A 10239-nucleotide genomic window follows, 5' to 3' on the forward strand; every position below is an offset into this window, starting at 1 on the left:
GTTTAGTAAGCTTTCTAAATCATAATTGTTATTTTGTAAAACAAACAAATAATTTTAAATTTGGCGATAATAACAATAATTAAGTAATTAAGTAAAGAATTAATGATTTCAGTAACTTATTTCATTAATCAATATATAACAATAAAATGAAATAATCTAACCTTAAATATTGAAATCAAATATTTTTTGTATAATAATACATTCTAAATTTAAATTTTCAATATATTCGATTTGTTATTTTTGGAAAAATAAATTCAATAAACATGTGTAATTATATTAATAATGGTTTTCAGTTACCTTTAATATTTAAAAGATTTTTATTGTATACTAATACATTATAGATATAATTTCATAAAATTATCAAGCGGTTATTTTTGGAATAATGAATTACAATTAACCGCATAAATTATATTCAAACTATATTTAGAAAGTTTCTAAACATAATACGTTTACCAAAAATTTTATTTTCTACATCCTACTATATAACATATGTCTAATCACATAAGCCTTTATCATACTTTTCTGAATTATAAAATTCTGCAACAATGTAAGCTCCTCCCGTGTTAATATTTGTTTTTATGTTTCAATTATTTTTGTCTAATCTGTTAAATTTTAATTTTATTCATAGGACAATGGAAGATCAAAATTTTACCATGCTTAATGAGATTGATGTTCTAAAAACATCACCATCAACTCTTAAGGTTAGAGTTATAAGACTTTGGAGTATAAAAGACAATAAAAATGTGAATGAGGATTTTCTGATCGAAATGGTGCTTATGGATGAAAATGTACGTATGTAATTACGAATATGTATATATGTTACAGATTCTACTTTTTTTTATCTAATTATTGATTCACTTGAAATTTAAATTCTCATATATATTTTTGGCTTAATGACAGGAGAATCGTATCCAATCAACAGTTTACAAACAGGATATCTTTAGATTCAAAAGATTCCTCAAGGAAAGCTCAACTCTGACTATAGTTAATCCGAGCGTTGGTCTAAACGGATCTAATTACCGTGTCATTGACTGTTCCAACAAATTGGTGTTGGGACCAAACACACATGTGAATCCATGTCAGGAGTTTGATAGTCGGCTGTTTGGTTTTAAGATGATTTCTTTTCCATCACTAATCAATAAAGATGTTTCTTTGAAATCCACAGTTGGTATATAAAAGTTTTCATTCAAATAAACTGATTTATATATTTACCATTAGATGCCCATTAAATCTGCTAATTAATTAATTATTTATTTTTGTTTGTTTTAGATATTATTGGTCACGTGGTTCATGTGTTCAAGAGCAATGCTTCAAACGTCAAGGACAAAAACAAGCGTACAATGGAGATATGTGATTTAAGGTATTACTATTACCGTTTGTAACATAACATTTGCTGACATGTTTTTGTAATAAAAGATTTATACTTATTACTGTTTGTAGTACTTCTCTTAATCAACAACAGTTAAAAAACCTAGCACTCCTCGAAATTGAAAATTTTTTAATTTCAAACAACTCCAGTCTTAGAAGATATCAACAAATTCCATTTCCAGATATGGAGACAATTTCACGAGCAACCAATCCGTTAATAGTGGAAGAGCTCTCATATGATACCGAGACCATGAATAACGAATTTAATAATCTGTTTGATTCGTTAATAGATGAACAACGAGGGGTTTGTAACGAAATAATGAGTGCTTTGATAGATAAAAAAGGTGGAGTATATTTTGTTTATGGTTACGGCGGTACTGGAAAAAATTATTTATGGAAAACCTTATCTGCATCGATAAGGTCAAAAGGAGAAGTTGTGTTGAATGTCGCTTCAAGTGGTATAGCTTCTTTGCTTTTGGAGGGTGGAAGAACCGCACATTCGAGATTTTTAATACCTGTTAATTTGACCGAAGATTCCATTTGTCCGGTCATATTACAACCCAATTATGTTAATTTTTATATTAATCATTTTTTGAGTATATATGGGTTTATTTGTTATTCCAGTATCAATTTACTTTTAAATATCTTACTTTGTTTATGTTTTTTTATTCTTTCATAAATTAGGTTAAAGGAAATACCGACGTATATGAGTTATTGAAAAAGACAAGCTTAATAATTTGGGATGAAGCACCCATGATTCATAAGCATGCTTTCGAGGCGTTGGATATGACTTTAAATGATGTTATGCATGGTGATTCTGGTAATTCTTCTGAAGCCGTTTTTGGAGGTAAGGTTGTTGTCTTTAGTGGTGATTTTCGTCAAATTTTGCCCGTTGTAACCAACGGTACAAGAAGTGAATGTGTCAATGCTTGCATAAATTCTTCTTATATCTGGTCAAAATGTAAAGTTCTTAAACTAACTAAGAACATGAGGCTTACAGTTGGATGTCGATCTTCAGACGTTGAAAACATCAGAGAGTTTGCTGATTGGCTATTAGACATAGGTCAAGGAAACGTTGGTGGTCCAATGACGGACAGTCGGTTATTGATATTCTAGGCGATCTTTTGATATTGAACTCAGTTGATCCCATGGGTGATTTAATAACCTTTGTATATCCTAATATATTAGATAGATTCAACGAACTTACATACTTTCTGGATCGTGCACTGTTGGAACCTTTGAATGAGGTTGTTCAAGAAATTAATGAACGTATGTTAGCCATATTTCCTGGTGAAGAAGTCGAGTATCTAAGTTCCGACAGTTTAGCTGAATGTGAAGACGTTTCAGAGGATTTTATCCACATTTGTACTCTCCTGATTTGTTAAATGGTTTAAAGATGTCAGGAATGCCCAATCATAGATTGGTCCTCAAAGTTGGTGTTCCAATCATGCTATTAAGGAATATTAATCATAAAAAGGGTTTGTGCAATGGAACGCGCCTTCAAGTTGTTAGTCTCGGTAGGCGTGTAATTTATGCTAAAGTTGTCTCTGGTACAAATATAGGATATCGTACTCTAATTAGTCGAGTAACTCTTACACCAACTGATAAGAAACTTCCTTTTAGATTAAAAGAAGACAGTTTCCTATCTTAGTATGTTTTGCCATGACAATCAACAAGAGTCAAGGTCAATCTTTGTCAAAAGTTGGATTGTATCTTAAAGATCCAGTATTTTCCCATGGTCAGCTTTATGTCGCTTTGTCAAGAGTGAAGAGTCGAGATGGTATTAAGTTAGTGATACTCGACAAAGAATCAAAGCTTACAAATAAAACAACAAATGTTGTGTACAAGGAGATTTTTGGAAACGTAGAATGAAAACATAGTGAATTTGTCATGTCTTTGAAATTGTTCTATTCTACACTTATTGTTATCATGTAACTTTCTTTGGTCTATACTTTTTTTGTTCTATACTTTTGTTTGTTATCATATCTTAAAAATTGTTATTAAGTTATAAATAAATATTTAATGTTAATATATACAAAAAAAATCCGGATTCAAATGTTTAATAACATACAATTGTGTATATGAGTATTTAAATTTTAACTTAAAGTATTAAAAACAGTAAATATAATATTTAATAAAATATTAGAAATATAGGGTAACTATGCATGATATACTCATTAGATAGATATAATGATTTACATCTTTGGAAAATTAAAACGTCACTTCATTTTTGTATTTTATAATTATCAATTTAATTCATCATCATCATCATCTTTTTCTTCTTTTACACTCTAAAGGTTTTCATAACAAAATTAATCGGAAAAACATGTCTACCATTGTCAATTGGAAGTTCTCTACTGTTTTACGTAAGTATGAATTTCCGTTTAGCGATTTACTCATGATACACAAAGATAATATTGAATCTGTGATGATGTTTAATAACCTCCTCAAACATCAGATTCATGAGATTGGTGTTCGGAAACTTTTACCATGTCTAGAGGAAACCAATTGTCACACCCCATTTTAGGGCCTAGGCGTGTGACCAAAAGTTGGTACCTCTTTTGTAAATAAATCAGAGTTGCGGGTTTTATTTCAGCGGAAGTCTTTAATAAAATATTATTACTTTGAAAACTTATTAAAAAGTCGGGTTTAAATACCCGTTCATCGTTTACAATACATTTCTTTAGAAAACATAACTCTTTGTAATATTTTGCAATAAAATATCTGAGTCATCGGATAGCATCTAATGACTATAACTCCAATTTTCTATTTCCTCTTGCTTGTATGTTCTAACCTTTCTTGTTTCCCTGTAACATGGGGGAAAAATACGTCAGCACAAAGCTGTTGAATAACGCTGACTTTAAAATCTCTTTTCAATACATTTGTGAAACCAACAATAATACCTTTGTGACTACTCATTAGGCACCCAACTACATTGGGATCAAATTACCCTAAGTACCATGTACAATTAATTATATACACAATATCATTTCTCTGAACAGTCCCTTAGACCTTCAGAGGCATGTTGATGATATGCATGGCCTCGGGGAAATGCCGAGTCACCATGTATGTTTGGATCCAGACACATGTATACTCTTAATCAGAGTGTTCGTTTCTTATTATTGTACACAAAGTTTTTAAGGATTCGTAAATCATATGAAAACATTCAGACTCATTATAAAAGGTTTGGGGGCGTATTCACCTGTTCTGTTTATAATCAGTTTCTTTTACTGATTCCTGTTATTCTGATTCCTCTTCTTGTTTTGTTACCTCGGACCTATAGTACGAGAATAACATTTTGTATAAATAACTAGATCAACGATCTAGCTTTAGACCTTTAGTCTATTTCGTATAGCTTTAAACTTGATAAAAACATTTGGACCTTTAGTCATTTCTTTATTTACCATTTATATGCTACGTTTCTTCTTCAGGAAGAAACGTCTATACTGAGTTTCTTCTTCAAGAAGAAACATTATTTAGCTATACTCTTTGAATATTATATTTCTTAATATTAAAGAAATATTATTTTAACTATAACCCTTGCTTAAGAAAAATTATATTATTCTTAATCGTAATCAAGGTTCGGCTATAACTTCGATAACTTAGACAGAACCCCTTACCTCACACGGTATTCGGAGTTAGATATTCCTAAGTTTATACGGGCAGTACTTCTATTCTATACGCAAGTTTATCGAGGCGTTCTTGATCCACCTTCCTTTGCACGCAAATCAAGGCAATGTTCGGTCGTCGGGTCGTACACGTACTTCGAGACGGAATGTCGGGTACTTGGCACGGATTACGATGTAATATTTGTCGGGTTGGTGGCACGCAAAACGATATTCGGAACGCAAACCGAGGTAGAGAGAGAATGTTGTTTTAGAGAGAGAGTGGCTGTGGGTGTGAAATGAATGTGCCATGGCCACCCTATTTATTGCCGTTTTTGAGTCTCATTGCGTACCGCGATGCGTGCGAAGTGCGAAGTGCGCCATCAAAGCGCCACATTGCGCCCAACGCCCTCGCCCTCGCCCGTGCGCGTCGGGTGCTACGCACCCTCCGCTAGGACCACTTGGTGCATGATATTCATAAAAGAATATAACTATGGAAAATCTCTTCCTTATAAAGAGCTTCCATTTCTTTACCACTTTCCATGTGGGATGGATTCCATCTCCCTTATTTATATCTTAGTGGAATGCTTCCACTTTCTTACATCTTCCAATGTGGGATGAAATTTCTTTTCATGTAAGTAAACTTAACTTAGGAAATATTTTTATTTCCTTATTTTTCTTATAATTCCTTTATTTAATATTTTCTTATGACTTGTCTTGTTATTATTTTTGATCCCTCAACTTTCCTAAGTTGTCAAATTTGAATCGAAATTTTTGGGGATGTTACACCAATCTCATAAATCTTTTACATCATTACCTTGCTGATCTTCACCAATTTGTTTTACCGTTTGAACATGTTAGGGATTGGTATTTTTATCCTAATCAAAACAAAGTTGTTATAAAGTTTGAGAATGGCCAGTACAAAAATTTGAATCCTAAACAACTTTTGTCATGTGATGATTTGTTCCTTTTGAGAGAGCTAGATATGTTGAAGTTATCTAATCATAGAAAAGAAATTGCACATGTTGAGTTGGAAAGGGAGGTTGGTTTGAAGGTTAAATGGTTAGACGAGTGTGCAAACTATGAAAGTGATTATGATGGTTATCCGGAAAGTTTGTTGTTCGATGACGAAGGAGCAGGTAATATATTAATGCTTTAGATATTCTTCATAGATTTAATAAAAGAAGTATATTGTCAACATCTTTTTAGACCAACTAATAAGTATTTTTATGAACTTTAGATTTGTAGGTTGTACATAACAACTTTGTAATGCTTAGATGTTAGTAATTATTAAACATGTTGTTATGTTAAGTTTAATTTAATTGAATATTGTATTGTTTTTATAACTTTTCAGGTTATTAGGAAGTGGAAGTTTATGTTTGTATAACTTTTGAAGACTTTGATGATGTTTTAATATCAAAGAAGATGTTTAGTGTTTTTGTTAATGTCTTTTGGTTGTTTTGTTTCAATTAACTTATTGTAACTTTGAAGTTTGAATCTTAAGACAATGTAATTTTATAAATATTTTGGTAACAAAATATGAAGTAGTATGTTAACTTAAATCTATGTATAAGTTGATTTTTTGTATTGACATGTTGTTCCACCCGCGTGTCACGCGGGTCTATACCCTAGTTTTTTATAAAGCATTGCACCATAAAAGCAAACATATAATTATCTTTAATTTGAGTATCATATTGCTATAGTTTTTTCAGTTAAAAATACAACATTTTACGTATGGGTATTTGCGGTATGTTTTTGATGGTTTTTAAATTAAACCATGAGCCAAACCGTCAGTATCGGTTTTTTGTCGTCGAAAACCGAAACTACCCCGATAAAATTGAAATCGGCTGGCCAAAAGTTAAAGAAAAAAAGTCAATCGTGAAACCAAACCAATGACCGGTTTGAACGTTTTACGGTTTCAAATCGAACAATGAACACACATAAACTTGTAATGTGATTACCAAAGTCCGCATTTCCCGCTGCATCACGCGGGCACCCGTCTAGTATATATAAAACTATAAAGATGGTATTAAACACTTATAAAAACCGTCTTGAATAGATACGATTTTTGGCATCACTTTTGACCGGCTTGACCAATTATTTTAACCTTCTTATTTTTTTTATAAATGGAATGCAGGGGCCAAGCGCAAAGAGTTAATTTTTCCGGTCATCTTTAGTTTCTGTTGTAATTACAACGGTCTTTATAGCATTCATCATCGCATTTATTGGACCTTTCATGAGGTGACACATCATCAAGAATTAAGTTTTGACACATTATGCTGCTAACTATGTATTCTTTACTTTAACTGTAATTAGATGATAGAAAGTTCAATTCTTGGTGAAAAGTCATAATTGCCCATGTAAATAGGGGTGTTTGGCATCAGTGCATCACTATTGCTCTGTTTGAGTCTTTTTGTGATTTGGGGTTTGGCCATGTTTGTGTTGTTAGTAATCTTTGAGTTGTATATTGTGCATTTGAATATCTTGGCTCACTTAAACTGCATTTGAATGGTTTGCAAAAGAAGATAAGATAATGAATCAAGAAAGCATAGTGCCACCATCATAAAAGAAGAAAAAAGTTGGTATCTTTTTGGAAAAGAAAAAATAATTGTGGAGATGCATGCTTCTTTAAGATTAAGAGAAAAGCAACAACGATATTTGAATATAATTAATTTTCTTTGAATTAGGATACTTCTTTGGTGTAAAATGTCATGTAACATGTTTAGAAGGTTTTTGTTTTTGAGGGCATTTTGGTAATTGGTCCTCTAATTTATCTATGTTAATTGTATTTGTAAATGCACAAAGAAACAGGTTCCTTGACCCGACCCGAATCAATTTGAACCCAGTACAAGGGAAACCGGTTTTGACCTGATAGAACCCGTAGGTTCCAAGCCGATTTATAATCCTCTCCATTAAAACCAGCTAGCCCGAACCCACACAATCAAGAACCCCAATTTGTTTTGACCTTTTGTTGACTAACCCGAATCAGTTTTGACTTTGGAACTGGTTTGCACACCTCTAATTGATTTACAGATGAGTGAATATGCTTATTGTAGCGATATATAGATATGCACAAGTAAATGCTTCAAATATGTATTTTACGTATATTATGTTTATAAATAATGCATTAAAATGGTTTTTACTGGTAATTAAATCCCAGTAATTAAAATATATACATGTATGTATGATTCATATGCACATGTAAATGAATCAACAAAACAACGAAAATAAATAAATTATATGTGATGCTAAAGCTTTGTATAAACATATTTTGAATAACATGTGGTGACGAAACTTGAATGAAATCATGGAAAGAAGGGCCACCAATATACTACACATTGATAAAATAATTTATAATTAGCTATTTAAAATAGTTTAAAATATGATAGAAAAAGACAAATGCTCATTTAATAAATTACAAATATTAAAATAAAAAATTAACAAACAAATCCCTTAAAATATTACACATGGTATTTTGTGTGGACACCTTATCTCAAATATTTCAAAATCGGATGAAGACATTTGATCGGTATTAGTACTAAGCACTTTCATGTCCGATTTCCTTTGCCTCTCTTTCTTCAACTTGACAAGTTATGACATCTTCCCCTTTAATTTGTTCACACTTTCTTTTAGTATTCAATATCGCACTAGTATGGCGTCATATTCGTTATTCCTCCCGCACGGACATTGATTCTTGGTCGATTTTAAACTCGTGATCGGTGTGTTGAGTTTGATTAGTGCACGGGCATCTAAGCTACAAGCATAAATTTTAGCTTTCAAAGCAACAAGTTCATACTTCATAGTTACAATCTAGCAATTGGTACATGTCTATACCAAAAGGGATCAAAACACATGTAATAACTGATTTTTGTACCTAGTTAGTAAGTAAAGCTGGGTTTTAAATTAAGTTACTACATCAAACCACTTCATTTGAGAAAAAATAAATTCCAAAAAGACACATTTATAATGTTCATGTGAAACTATTTTAAATATATAAAATGATGTAATACAAACCGCATAAAAACACATAAAATTTGTCTTAAAGTAAACAAATAAGTAAACAAATAAGACTTTTCTAAGCTATCTCTTTTACTCTATCGAACTAGATATGATTATACTTTGCATCCAACTTTCTTTTTGCTACTTTCTTACATATGTGAAGTCTCATTGTAACTTCTTTATCTCTAGTTTCTTGTTATATGCTAATACAATTTTTCACGTCTCTCAAAAAGGAAAGAAAACATTTCATAACTCATGTGTTACACATAGTGTCTACTTTAAATTGGTTGTACCCTAAAAAAAGTACTATTTAAGCTGAGGAAAAGTTAACGTACAAATTGAAAAAGTAAACTAACTATGCGAATTAAGTGGTGTAATTATATACAAATAGTGTAATTATATAATTACATCATAATGTAATTACACTACATTATTCTTACAATATGTTGTAATTATTGGATCCGTTAGACCCTCCGTAGTGAAACACTTAGCCACCCAAAAAGCCCCAAAGCGCCCCCCAAACATCGCCCTAGGGGCTTGCCCCTCCTTTAAATGATTCAACCAATCAAATTAATACCTCATAAACTTCAACCACATTTATTATTATTTCTATTTAATTTAAGTTATAATAACTATGTAATGATTAATATTTAATATAAGTTATAATAACTATGTAATGATTAACGGCTCTATCCAATCCACTCATTTTACCAAAAAAAACCCCTATGGTATTGTGACGCCACATGACACAATGTCTCAATAGAAGCTCCATCCATGAAGAGGTAGGTCCCAGCAGAGCCCAGTTGGACCCGCAAGACTCACCTTGAAAAGGGACGTCTGCACAGTTGAACCCGCAAGACTCCTTAACGGACGTCTGCGCGGTTGAACCTGCAAGACTTAACTTAAAGGGACGTCTGCGCCGAGACCAACTGGATCCGCAGGACCCACCATGCTCAGAGACGTGACGTCCTTACACGCAGTACGCAAGCTGTTCCCGCAGGAAAAACCTCTCAATGGTGAAGTACTCTGCCTGTTCCCGCAGCTGCGGATACAAGCCATCAGGGAAGGCTACCTGCGCAGCAAAGCTACACGCACAAGGCACTTAACTCTCATAATAATTCAGTAATGTCACCTGAAGAAGGAATGAGCAAAGCCGGGAATACTCCCGCACAAAGCCGGGAAAACTCCCGCCCAGATGAGCCAGTCCGTACGATACTGGAAGATCTTTTGTACTGTACCTGACGAGGTATGGACAAAAGATCTAACC

At 32.5% G+C, this 10239-nt stretch overlaps 1 protein-coding gene across 1 annotated transcript in view; it reads right to left on the reverse strand.

Moving 5' to 3' along the window:
• Positions 1 to 10239, reverse strand: part of LOC143535840 (uncharacterized) — a 209308-nt gene that overhangs the window by 35192 nt on the left and 163877 nt on the right. The gene's annotated exons all lie outside the window — the stretch shown is intronic.

Source organism: Bidens hawaiensis, unplaced genomic scaffold (assembly GCF_021521415.1).
Source record: "Bidens hawaiensis isolate Kalapana, Puna unplaced genomic scaffold, B.hawaiensis_p1.1 tig00010636_1, whole genome shotgun sequence".
Lineage (NCBI taxonomy): Eukaryota > Viridiplantae > Streptophyta > Magnoliopsida > Asterales > Asteraceae > Bidens > Bidens hawaiensis.